We start from the raw sequence: 14,077 nt of genomic DNA on the forward strand, positions 1-14,077 counted from the left end.
CCGTGGTGGGTGCTAGGTAGCACCCGCCACTCATTAGAAGCCACTTATAAGCCTTTTCCCAGTAGTGGGTGCATTTTTGCACCTCCAATTCCTTCCCCTTGTCGTCATATTTCTTGTTTCCACATATATGATGATTCCTTTCCAACTTTAGGCCATTTTTATGTGGAAACACAATATACAAAGGAATTCATGACCTCTCACATTCATTAGTCATTAGTGGCAATGTCAAAGTGATTTTTCTCAAAAATTTCAGGATTATCCGGTTTAAACGGCGGCGTGATGAGCACAAAAAATCACTCATCGTGACACACTGTTAGGTCTGGTTGCATGGCGCGAGCATAGGAGTGGTGGTGGCTCGTCCTCCACTTATATAGACATCAGATATGGGCTCAACACTTGTGGCTCATTAGTACTCCATGTCCAATTCGATCCGAGTGGATTCATGCCCTTTAAGAATGCGACCCTATAGGTTCACATACACATGGAGACGGCCAGTTGATAGCTCGTAGTGGCTTCTAGCAGAATGTGCCAACTCCCATGTGTGTGCAAATGAAGAACCTTGAAACTGTCTCGTATGCAATATTCCTTTCGCCCCATGGTATATATTTTCAAGTTAAAATAGAGTAGTTGCCAACAAGGTAGCTCGACCTTTGTTCCTGGAACCATGATACAAATTCCTAAACCAAGTTAACACTTAACCCAAGTCGCATGTCCATACTTTTCTGAATCTGATCACTCAAGAGGGCCTGAAGAATATCTCTCTGAATTGCAAAGGCAAACTCCATCTTAGCTAACTATATCTCATGACATGTTTCACGACTAACCTAAAATCTACCTGTATAATCATCCAGTTACAGAGTAGTGTTTGATTGACTCTAAGTAAGTTGATTCACATCCCGAATACAAGCGAAGACCTCCAGTATAGGACATGGCATATACATTGTACTTCATACTAACATATGGCAAGATTTCTTTGCGTCCCAAAGTGGGACTTGATAACCCACAAGTATAGGGGATCGTTTGTAGCCTTCTTCGATAAATAAGAGTGTCAAACCCAACGAGGAGCTAAAGGTAGAACAAATATTCCCTCAAGTTCTATCAACCACCGATACAACTCTACACACACTTGACGTTTGCTTTACCTAGAACAAGTATGAAACTATTTTGCAAGAATAAAACTACGAGTACTTTGCGAGAATAAAACTATGAATAAATTGTAAGGTAATAAAAGTGGATAGCTTTTTTCAAGAAGAAAGTCATTTGTCCCTAGGCAATCGATAACAAGTACCGGTAATCATTCTTGCAATTTTATATGAGAGAGAGGTATGAGCTAACATAATTTCTCTACTTGGATCACATGCACTTATGATTGGACCCCTAGCAAGCATCCGCAACTACTAAAGATCATTAAGGTCATGAAACCCAACCATAGCATTAAGTATCAAGTCCTCTTTATCCCATATGCAACAACCCATCTACTAGGGTTTAAGCTTCTGTCACTCTCGCAAACCACCATAAGCGAATCATGAACGTATTGCAACACCCTACAACGAGGACCCCTCACGTTTGCGCGAGACGGAGGGCACCGTAGGACAACACCATAAATAAAATATACAATCATACCAACCAAGATCACGATTAACCCATAGGACAAAACGGATCTACTCAAACATCATAGGATAACCATAGGCCATTGGGAAATAATATACGGAGTTGAGCACCATGTTTAAGTAGAGATTACAACGGGAGAAGGGGTGTTACACCGCTGCATAGAGGGGGATAAAGTTGTTGTTGACGGTAGCAAGATTGTTGATGTAGATCGCCGTCATGATCCTTGCCCCAGTGGCACTCCGGCGCCACCGGGAGAGAGGGGGAGAGAGCCCCCCTCCTTCTTCTTCTTCCTTGGCCTCCCCCTAGATGGGTGGAGAGTTCCTCCTCTGGTCCATGGCCTCCATGGCGGCGGAGGGGCGGGAGCCCCTCCGAGATTGGATCTCCCTCTCTGTTCTCTTCTGTTTCGCGCTCCCCAGATCTGGCCGAAAACCGTTTCTCATATTCCCGGAGATCTGTAACTCCGATTGCGCTGAGATTTTAACACGGTTTTTTTTCGGATATAAGCTTCCTTGTGCCTGAAGTAGAGCTCCAACCAACGTACGAGGTGAGCACAACCACCACCACGAGCCAGGCTCCTCTGGCACGCCCTGGTGTCTTGTTGGCTGTGTGGGCCTCCATTTGCGGTGATTCCAACTCCCAAAAATCACATATATTCCAAAATAATTCTCCGTAAAATTTTATTGCATTTGGACTTTGTTTGATATGGATTTTCTGCGATACAAAAAACACGCAAACAATAGAAACCGACACTGGGCACTGGCTCAATAGGTTAGTCCAATAAATCATATAAAAAGTTGCCAAAAATATGTGAAAGTTGTATAATGTTGGCATGAGACAATAAAAAATTATAGATACGACAGAGACGTATCAGCATCCCCAAGCTTAATTCTTGCTCGTCCTCGAGTTGCCAAAAACATTCCAGGCGCGCCTAGGTGGGTTGTGCCCACCTCGGTGGCCTCCCGCACCGCCTCTTTGCTCTATAAATACTCCAATATTCCAGAAACTCTAGGGGGTTGACGAAAATCAATTTCAGCCGCGTAAGTTCCAGAACCACCAGATCCAATCTAGACACCATCACCAGGGCAACAGTTGTTTGTCCATCAAAAGTGGCCAGTGTCAATTTTCTGGATAAAGAAGAGTCGTCGCAAAGGATCTGCCTCATCTCCATGAGGTGCAGTCAGTATGGCATATACAAAAAGTTTCCGCTGTGAGATCCACCAAGCCCCGTAAGTTGCTGCTGCTGGGTTACAGACTCAAGTCTCGAAGCAATTTTGTTCTGCTAGCCCACGGGAGTACAAGACAAATCAAATTGTCTAAAATGCGGGGCTCTAGGAAACATACACCAACGTCAAAAGAAAGAAGGAGATCAAAACTACTAGTACTACTATGAGTATCAAGTCTAGACCAATTACATGCAAAAAGGGTGATAATCCGCTGATGAAATGATGACTTCCAAAGACTGTTGCGTCAAGTCGCCATCACTGCAGAGTTGCAGCCGTGCTCTCCTCTGCCGACCTCTGTTGAGCCACCGTTTCCGCCTCGTCAAAGCTGCCGGCGCGGACCTGTTTACACCAAGTCAACAGTTCCCGTCTGCCTTCGCTGGCCTGCATCAACCGCCGTCACTGACCCAGACGGCTGTCCCCTGGTACTGACTCGGCGTCGCCATCACCTCATCTGTCGTGAGACGGCTTTGAGCTGCCGTCTCCAAGCCGCCATGGCCTCGCGTCACTCCTCCACTGAGCCGCCCATCACACCGTTCCCGCCTCTTACTTTGCGTCGTTGCTGCCCTGCATCACCTCTTGTCGGTCACGCCGCAAGCCGCCTTCGAGCCTCTACTGCAACCCTCACCTCCATGGCTGCCGCGCCGCATCGCCAGGTCACCACTGTTGTGGTCACAACCACGCCACAAGCCGCTTCGGCTGCCTAGCCTCGCGCCCGCCGGCTTCGCAAGCTGCCCGTTGACTGCTGCCCTTCACCGCACCTCGCGTCATCGTCAAGCCGCCTTCGCCGGGTGGCCCTGCTTCCGAGTTAGGCCTGCTGCCTCCGCCGTGTTTTCGCCTCACCAATTGAGGCCAAGTAGTATTAGTACTACTCCGTTTCTCACACAGTAGAGGAAATCTGGCCGAAGCGTGTGAATCAACATAAAAAAGGTGTCAGCTGTGCGCCGTTGCGGTCAAAGCCATGCCTGATCGGCACCAGGATCGGTCACGAGCCCGCGGTCTGCGTTTTCACTACGTCGCTGTTTTTCAGTCTACAACACATGTAGGTGAAGACAAGGAAAACAATGGGGCAGAAACAAGTTGCATCAAACACTCCTGCCACTGCTCGCGCGAAAGATTTCACGATCAAGTATTAGTTAGTGCTTTTTGCTCACGTGATCATCTAGTACAAGTTGGTACTATTGATAAACCATTGCTACATCCGCTCAAAAGCAGCCCTACAGAATATCTTGGTTGCAGGCGGAACAAAAAAGAAAGGTGACCTAAGAGGCTACACATCAGATTTTTTGATCTTCACTGCCTGCAACCGAGACATGCTGTTAGAAACATCGATATGAAGTTCCAGTGTGCAATGATGGAGCAAGTCGGCTGAAATAAAAAATGAGGAGTTTGACTCGGTGGATACAGAGATAGGCCTCGGGTCTCTTGAAAAAATGATGACCCGGAGGGTCCGTGCTGAGCCGCCCGGTTTCGGGCTCCGCCACGGTCGTCCTTTAAGCTGCCGCTTCCACCATCATCACTATGACCTCATACTGAGTCACCTCGATTGGGCTCGTTCTGAGCCATCGTGTCTCCACTTGCTCTGGTTGATGCCTTTTTGCAAGGGCAGGGGAGAGTGGTTAAATTGTCATTACGAGTATTGGAAGTTGTTCACGGAATGGATCATTTATCGTCTGAACAAATCAGGTGAATTATTTCCAGTTAACTTTTATTGATATATTTTTATTCTTTAAAGAACAAGTACTCTGGCTTGCGATGTTTTTTGATGCAGGACAAATTGTCTACTCAAAGGTGACCATCATGTCACGGAGTTTATTGAATAACTCATACCGGAAGTGTGCAATGAGTGTTGCGAAGATTGTCAATTCGCTTCAAGCTTCTGGTTTACATAAATTCCAGCGTTCAATTGTTCAAAATATATACCAGTTTATATCACGTTCAAGTATGAGGAATCTCAAGCCAACTCCTCGAGTCGTCTTAAGACTCGGGGGCTACAATGACATGACTTAGCAAATTTTGCCAAGTCATTGGAGGGAAAATAACCCGGTCCCGGAGGCTACTGCCACATTGGTGAAAATTCAAAAGGCTGTCACACAATCTTCAGCTTAAAAAAGTGCCTGGAAAATCAAAAAATTCCGGCTCAATAGAAGAGTTTCGGGTTATTTCAAAAGATTCTGGTTCAATATCCGGTTCAAGGGAAATCCCTCTCCCATAATGTTTTGAGCTCTCAATATCCGGTTTAAAATCCCGGCTCAAGAAGAATTTATCTACCAAAGTGAACTTGCTGCCATGATGCGCGGTGCAAACATGGGTATCCTGCCTTATTAGCTTATCTTATTGCAGATCACTTGGGGGCTTCCTGCTCATTGAGCATAGCTGTGACTACCCTCTTGATCCGGCTTGCATGCCTTGTTACAAATAACATGGGAGCTTCTTGTTCACTGAGCATAGCTATGACTTCCCTTTGATCTGGCTTATACGCCTTGTTGCAGACGACTTGGGGTTTTTCTGCCTAAGTTAAAAGGTTGCCAAAGAGAACTTGCTACAATGTGCAGTTCAAACATAGGTAACCTACCGTAATGGTTTATTATAGGTCACTTGGGGGCTTTCTATTCACTGAACATAGCTATATTTCCCTTTTGATCAGCTTGGATGCCAGGTGTATTCACCAAAAATCCGGGTTATCCTGCCTTTGTATGTCTGCCACTCCGCCCAGGTAATCCTGGAAAGACACGCCGCACTCTTGACAGTCAATCTTACCAAGACCCTGAACTTGTCAAAGTTAAAACGGCGATTGGTCATGTGAGGCCCGGCTTATAGGTCTGAATAAAGGATTAACTCAGTAGCTGTGCGGCCTATGAACAACACTTGAGATTGAGGCTTGGCAGCCTATGAAAGCCTTGTTTTTTCTTGATTCGTTTGTTTTCTATGAACGTTGTTTTGGTTCATAACCTTGTACCATATTGACATATGGTTTAAAATGATTCAAGCCATGTAGCCTTAATCCTTATGACTCATATTTGAGCATATCGCGGATTTTGATAACCCGGTCTGGCTTTGGACGATAAGTTGCCAGTATACATTGATTGTGCACTTGGAGTTATGTGCTCTAAGTTTTTGGGTTGTTACCCTTACTGCATATGGCGCTGTAAGCCGACAGTATGAACCGATTTCACAGGCCGTGTAGCCTTGATTATATGACTCAGCATTGAGCATCTTTGGGTTTGATAACCCGCGCTGGTAGCAGACTTTAAGTCGCCAGGATATTTTGCCTTGAGCAATCAAAATGATGATATTTCACGACTCCGGGTTGATACTGGCTCCGGATTATATTATCAAGGCATCACCATGGTATTAATCTACAGGTATGTCTTTCAATAAATGATATGAATATTCTGGGTTTGGTAAACCGCCCTGGCTATGGACTTTAAGTCGCCAGTATACATTGGTTTGCGCAATTGGAATCATGCGCTTATAAATCTTGGGTTGTCACCCTCACTGGATATGGCAATATAAGCCAGCAGTATAAGTTAATTCTACACATAGGTTTTCCTGGTTATAAGAATATGCGAGGTTTGATAACCTGCCTTGGCTATTGACTATAAATCGCCAGTATGTTTAGTCTTGAATGGCCTTAATTCTAGTCTTTTCCATAATTGCATAACACTATATTATGTTTGGGTTGTTACCCGCCCTGGCTTTTGACATTAAGTCGCAAGGGCATATGTTGTCCAAATTTTGTGTAGGAAATGTAGAGTTTTTACACATAAGAATATTACTATTGCTCATATGAATCATTGTATTTAAGCCCATCATCTGGCCATCTGAAGATATTGCCGGCTTATCCAGCTCTGGGTTATATTGCTCCATATTGAGTTTATTGAGGCTACAAGCCGCCGGGTTGCATCCCGGAGTACAATGGATGTGCATTAAGTCGCCATCGGTTAAGAGCCGTCGGGTATTTAACTCCGGATTATATTATTCAAATCTTAAATAGCCAACATGGCTGGATTTTTATTATGGTTATCAATAACCAGTATTATGATTGAGGTTTTCAAAGCCGCTTCAGCGCAATGGCTATTGTTTTTTTATCAATGGATATGATTAATTCTACAATGGAAGGAATATTCCCGAGTCGCTACAGGCACACAACCCGGCACTCGGGGGCTACATTATTCAAATCATGATTATATCAAATATGGAAGTCCCATGTCGCTACAAGCATGCACCATGACACTTGGGGGCTAATGCAAGGTCATACTTAACTTGCCTTAGTGAAGACCCGACCCGTCACATTGTGATGAGCCGACCCTTGGGGGCTTCTAATTGCTCCTGTCAAAGGTAACCCAAAACTTGGGAGCTACATCATTTGGTGTTATTAATTACTGCTCCAATCTACATGATCATATCTACAAAGTCCTTGCTCATTATTGCATAACGACCCAGCACTTGGGGGGCTACACTTTGCTCATCAAGTCTATATTATCAGATCTACAAAAGTCCCTACTCATTATTGCATAATGACCCGGCCCTTGGGCTACGGAACCGGATCCTCTAACATTGAGAAGGAAAGTTAGAGAAGCTACAATACCCTAACTTTCCTTCTTTCTATCCACATGATTAAGGTTAAAATGACTTAAATTAATTTGCAAATTGATAATCTACTGTGTATATTTGTAGTAATTACATACAAACAAATTTATGGTGCAGTAAAATTATTTTAAATTATTTATATCTACAGTAAATATCAACAGTAAACAACCTCCTAACTATCTACTAACAGTCCCTAACTTTCCTTCTTCATTTTACACTAGGATAGCACTGTAGCACGGCGACTTTCCTTCTCTATGTTAGAGGATCCGAGTCCGGGGGACTACACTGGTTGAAGTTTTTATGAGCATAAGGATATTACAAGTCCCAGGTTGTTGCAAGCAAGACAACCCGGTACTTGGGGGCTACAAGATGTCGCTTGAAGTTACGTCGATATTTCCCCAAAGAGGAAGGGATGATGCAGCACAGCGGCGGTAGGTATTTCCCTCATATATGAAACCATGGTTATCGAACCAGTAGGAGAACCAAGAAACACAACATAAACAGCCCCTGCACACAAATAACAACCACTCGCAACCCAACGTGTTAAAGGGGTTGTCAATCCCTTTCAGGTAACGGCGCCAGAAACGGTGCATGGACGGGAGAAAATTGTAATAGATTGAATAAATAGATCGCCAACAAAATAAAGTGCAGCAAAGTATTTTTATATTTTTTGTTTAATAGATTTTAAAATAAATGCAAGCAAAAAGTAGATCGCAAAGGCAAATATATGAGAAAGAGACCCGGGGGCCGTAGTTTCACTAGTGGCTTCTCTCGAGAAAAATAGCAAACGGTGGGTGAACAAATTACTCTTGGGCAATTGACAAAACTTAAAATACTCATGACGATATCTAGGCAATGATCATTATATAGGCATCACGTCCAATATTAGTAGACCGACTCCTGCCTGCATCTACTACTATTACTCCACACATCGACCGCTATCCAACATGCATCTAGTGTATTAAGTTCATGGAGAAATGGAGTAATGCAATAAGAACGATGACATGATGTAGACAAGATCTATCTATGTAGATATAGACCTCATCGTTTTATCTTTAGTAGCAACGATACATACGTGGCGGTTCCCTTTCTGTCACTGGGATCAACACCGTAAGTTGAACCCACTACAAAGCACCTCTTCCCATTGCAAGATAAATATATCAAGTTGGCCAAACAAAACCCAAATATCGGAGAAGAAATACGAGGCTATAAGAGATCACGCATAAAAGAGATCATGCATAAAAGAGATCAAAGAAACTCAAATACTTTCATGGATATAAAAAGATAGATCTGATCATAAACTCAAAGTTCATCAATCCCTACAAACACACCGCAAAAGAGTTACATCATATGGATATCCAAGAGACCATTGTATTGAGAATTCAGAGAGAGAGAGAGATATGAAGCCATCTAGCTACTAACTACGGACCCGAAGGTCTACAAAGAACTACTCACGCATCATCGGAGAGGCACCAATGGAGGTGGTGAACCCCATCCGAGATGGTGTCTAGATTGGATCTAGTGGTTCTGGACTCTGCGGCGGCTGAATGAATATTTCGTCGACTCCCCTAGGGTTCTGGAAATATTGGGGTATTTATAGAGCAAAGAGGCGGTCCGGGGGGCACCCGAGGTGGGCACAACCCCCCAGGGCGCGCCTGGGCCTCCTGGCGCACCCTGGTGGGTTGTGCCTCCCTCGGGGCACCCCCCAGGCACAGCCAGGGCCTGTTGTGTTCCTTCTGGCCCATAAAAATTCTCCGTAAAGTTTCGGGGCATTTGGACTCCGTTTGATATTGATTTCCTGCGATGTAAAAAACATGCAGAAAACAGCAACTGGCACTTGGCACTATGTCAATAGGTTAGTACCAAGAAATGATATAAAATGACTATAAAACATCCAAGGTTGATAATATAACAGCATGGAACAAGCAAAAATAATAGATACATTGGAGACATATCAGCATCCCCAAGCTTAACTCCTACTCATCCTCGAGTAGGGAAGTGATAAAAACAGTATTTTTGACGTGGAATGCTGCCTATCATGTCATATCATATTTCTTTTCTTTATAGCATGGACATTTGGACTTTTATATTTTCAGAGCAATAGTCTAGTTTTGACATGATAATTTAAATACTCAAGCATATCAACAAGCAACCATGTCTTTCAAAATATCAATGCTAAAATAAGTTATCCCTAGCCCATCATGCTCAAACATTGATCCATTCATGAAACACACTCGCATATTAGTTACACCCAATACTTAAGTACGATCATATTGACTCCTAGTTGGTGCTTTTGTAAGAGAAGATGGAGACTCAAATTCAAAAATAAAAATTGCATAAAGTAAAAGAAAGGCCCTTCGCGGAGGGAAGTAGGGATTTGTAGAGGTGCCACAGCTCAAATCAAAAAACTTAGAGATAAAACCATTTTGGGAGGTGTATCCATCCCACCAACGAAAACGACTTAGAGTTCCCAACACTTTCCATGCTAGATATATCATAGGCGGTTCCCAAACAGAAAATAAGTTTATTCCTTTTTCGACCATACATTCACTTTCCATGGCTAGCCGCATCCACACTACAAAACAAAGACACTTCCGTGATGATACATGTTTGTCAGAGTAGGTCACGTTTTCTGTCATGCATGTACATCCATGACAATTTTATGACAGAATCAAGATAGTCATACCTGTGCTGTCGTAGAAGTGTTTTAGTCAAGGGTGACCGACACGTGGCATCCACCGTAACGGGTCGCCGTTAAGCTATCGGGTCCAGTTTTGGATCTGATAACCCGTTAACAGCCCGGACCAATGGGAAATTTCCACATGTCAAATTCTGATTGGCCGGAGGAAACACCTGTCAGCTCATCAGTGGGTCAGATAGGCGCTTATGATATGTCGACACGTGCGACGGCCCACCACCGACCCATTTAGCTTACAAAGGCTGACCCGTTTGACTTGGTCAAAATTTAGCGGGCTGGCCCATGAAAAGCCCGTTAATGGTCTCTTCGCAAATAGCCCATTTTACGGCCCGGTAACTCACGACCCGTAAGGGCCTACCCGAAATCGGCCCAACAACGTCATGTGGGCCGTCGAATATAACACCAGCTCATTTCACTTTCGGCCCATGTATGGCCCACGACGTCTTTCGGCCCATATGAGGCCTTAGTACCTTTAGGCCCTTGAAAGGCCCATGGTGACTCTAGCCCAGAATGAACAGTAAATTTCTTTGTACCCGTTAACGGCCCATCATTCACATGGGCCGTTTCCAGCCCGTGTTAGCTTTTGGCCTACTGACGGCCCATATGTTCTTGTGCTCCTTTTCGGCCCTCGATTACTTCCGGCCCGTTACTGGCCTGTTCCCCTAATGGGCCAAATTCGGCCCGTGCCAAGAGTCGGCCCGTTCCTGGCTTGTTAACCTGTTGCGCCGTTTCCAGTCCGTCCTATATTCTAGCCCATTAACGACCCGTTATGCCCGTGACAGAATTAAGCCTTTGCTGTCCTCCGGCTTGTTAATGGCCGATACCAGTTACGCCCGTTTACGGCCCATGTAGACCCATTTATCCGACGGCCCGAGGCCCACCGATTCTACGGCCGTGTTGGAGGCCCATTTAAAGACGGCCCATAGGAGGCCCATGGATCCTACAGCCCGTAGCAGGGTCATGGTTACCACGGTCCATATATGGCCCATGGTTGTTGCGGCCACTAGCAAACTAGGGAAAAAGAAGACTAGGAAATAAATAAACCCGAAACTAACGCTAGGCTATTAAGGTGATTGCACAGATTACATCCACTGGGCATCAAAGATCGCTACGAGTGCAAATATAGGGAACACCCTACACTACACAAAAATGGCTTGCTGTTTTCTTCAGCCAGTGGCTGCACGTTAAGAACAAATTTTGTATCACAACAAAACAAATTACAACTATAAAACAAAAGGAAGGTTGGCATAAAAGTTAACAGTCTCGCAGATAAATGCACCACTAGAAGTTCAGAAGCTCAGTTCATTGGACCTGACTGTTACGTTTTCATGTTGTATTGTCCGATGGAGCACCATAACCTTCGCATTTATTTCTCCTAGGCTCCTGAGCAACATAGCAAATGTCTAATAGTCTGGTTTCAAAACCATGCATATCTTGACGACATCGAACAATGTCTGTCCTTGTTTCACAAAGGGTCTCTGTTAGGGAACGGACTTGTGTCTGGAGCGCAGATATAACATTGTTTTGAGCTTGCATATCTTGATCATGAGGCAGTTTGGACGAGATTGCCTTAACAACCAACCCAGTATTACGCAGGAACATGCTTTTGGCACTGTTAGTGGACAGGTACTGACCCACTGCAGCAAGAGCTGACATTGCGGTTATAGTTGCCTCGCCACCTTCAGAAGGTGGCGGTTCCACCATTTTTTCCATAGCTTGCTGAAAAGTTGAGTTTTTACATTAGTACCAGAATAGAACATATTAAGGAGGCAGCAAAACCAAACAAAATAGCTTTGGTCTATATACAGAACTTATTCTGGTGAACCCATGTAAAATATTAGTTCTATTTTACTGCAAAGTACATAATAAAACCAGGTTCCAAACATATGACCATGTACCATGGCTAATGCATTGTCTATTTCTTCACATTGTATTGACAGCTAAGGATAAAGAGACAAAGTTTATAATACGGTAAGCATAATATGACATCATTCCTATCACAAAACAACTGAGAACAGACAAACAGGCAATTGTAACGTTGTGTGGGCAAGTCCAACACGGAACTAGATTACAGGTCAAGATCAAAGGAACATCACTCCTCTCTTTTAAACCTTGTAAGGTGCAATGATACGCTAAGACAATTGTGAACAAAATTGAAAAGAGTAATAGACATTGGCTGCAAACCATGCAGTTCAAGGCACGAGTCAGAGTAAGTAGTAGTTAAAAGGCATGAGGATTAAGGACTTACAACAGCGGCTTTGACTGGTGTAGTCATGCCCTTCGTCTTGCTGGTGTGACAGTCCTTGAAGATTTCCACAACATTTGGTTCAGGTACTTTTTGGTCCTTGCGGGCTTTCCTCTGCATTTGGAACAAGTCAATATAGATCTGATAATATGGTACAACGAAAAGAGTGACACAACAGCTAATTACAAGAGCCTCGCAGTGTGCAATATAGCTACGAGATCCTGTCGTCTGTTGGAATTTCACTTTCGTACGGTTGGCCTTGTTCTTTGAACAGTTCACCTACAAGAAGATAGATTTGTGTGGCACATGCGTAAATAGGACTTCAACATGTGATCTGATCACATATATATAATGTACCTGATAGTTCGGATCGGACCAGTGTTTAACGAGGCCTCTCTAGTCTTCATCCGATATATTTTCCACTGGAGATGTTTGGGCAAGTTCACTGTTAGCCTTGCCTTCAAAGTGAGTTTTCCTCAAGTTATACCGATACTGTCGCAGAGCAGACTTGAAAACATGGGTGGAAGCTTGTCTGGTTGTATCATCTTGCCTATCCAACTTGAACCTCATCTGTTGAAAATTATGGGAGTCTCATTATCAGCAACCTAGAGAGTATTGGACAGAGCAAGACGATATTACTAGTTTCCATACATAACCATACTTACAGATAAATGGTCAAGGAAGGTGTTGAACTGGGTTTCGTCTTTGTCATTCCTATACTAAATCCATGTTGGGAGGATACGTACATGACACCTAACAGCAACCGCTGCCTCTGATACTAACTTGGCTGACTTTGTAGCATCACATGGCCTTTTTAAACCTGCCTCAAAACAGATCTCCATTCTTCCTCCTCTAGATTTAGTTAACCTATCGAGAATTATCCCTGATGTTTGTTTCCTCTTGCGCCTAGGTGCTAGTCCAACAACAAACATAGGAAGTGTTAGTGTACATTAAACTGTGAGACTACATATAAAGAAGCATGCAACTGTAACTTGACTCCAGCAACTACCTTCTTGCTGTTGAAGCTCACAAAGTTCATCTGATCTTGCCAACTCATCTTGTGTCAAGAGTGCTTCGGAAGTAGTGTCAGGTGGCAAGGGAGCTTGGGAATGTGCTGCTAGCTGAGTTGACCAACGAGTAAATCGTGCAGCCGGTGGTACTGTGGAAGGTGTTGCAACAACTAGGGCCGTCTCTGCTTGTTTGGTGGCAGCTATTTGTTTCTGTTTGGCTTGTTCTGCAGCTCGTGTAGCACGGGATACCCTGTCGGTACAATTTTCCGCTGGACTTTGACCTTCTATTGCACCATCAGTACCAGCAGAATCTGCAGGATTCTTCCGCTTCCCTTTTCCTGTCGTTCTGTGTTGCTTCCTCTTTCTCTGTGCCATGTTAATTCAAGCCGACAAGAAAAATGAATAACAATTTAGTTCTTCGGAACAAATTGATGTGTGATACAGATGAACTGAACTTTGATGTTAGACAACCACATGATAGGAGGATGCAATATGTACGAAAAACAGGACGACATGAGATAACCAGAACTATGATGTGTAAACTAAGCAGAAGACATTTCACTATATTAGAAGCAATGCAATGGAAGGTAGACAGCATATGAAAGATGCTACAAATATCGCTCTGCCAAGTTAACAGTGTCTCATCATAAATGCCGTTTAACCAGATGTGAAGCAGTACAAGAAATAAATCATATGCAAG

This window comes from Triticum aestivum, chromosome 2D (genome assembly GCF_018294505.1).
Source record: "Triticum aestivum cultivar Chinese Spring chromosome 2D, IWGSC CS RefSeq v2.1, whole genome shotgun sequence".
Classification (NCBI taxonomy): domain Eukaryota; kingdom Viridiplantae; phylum Streptophyta; class Magnoliopsida; order Poales; family Poaceae; genus Triticum; species Triticum aestivum.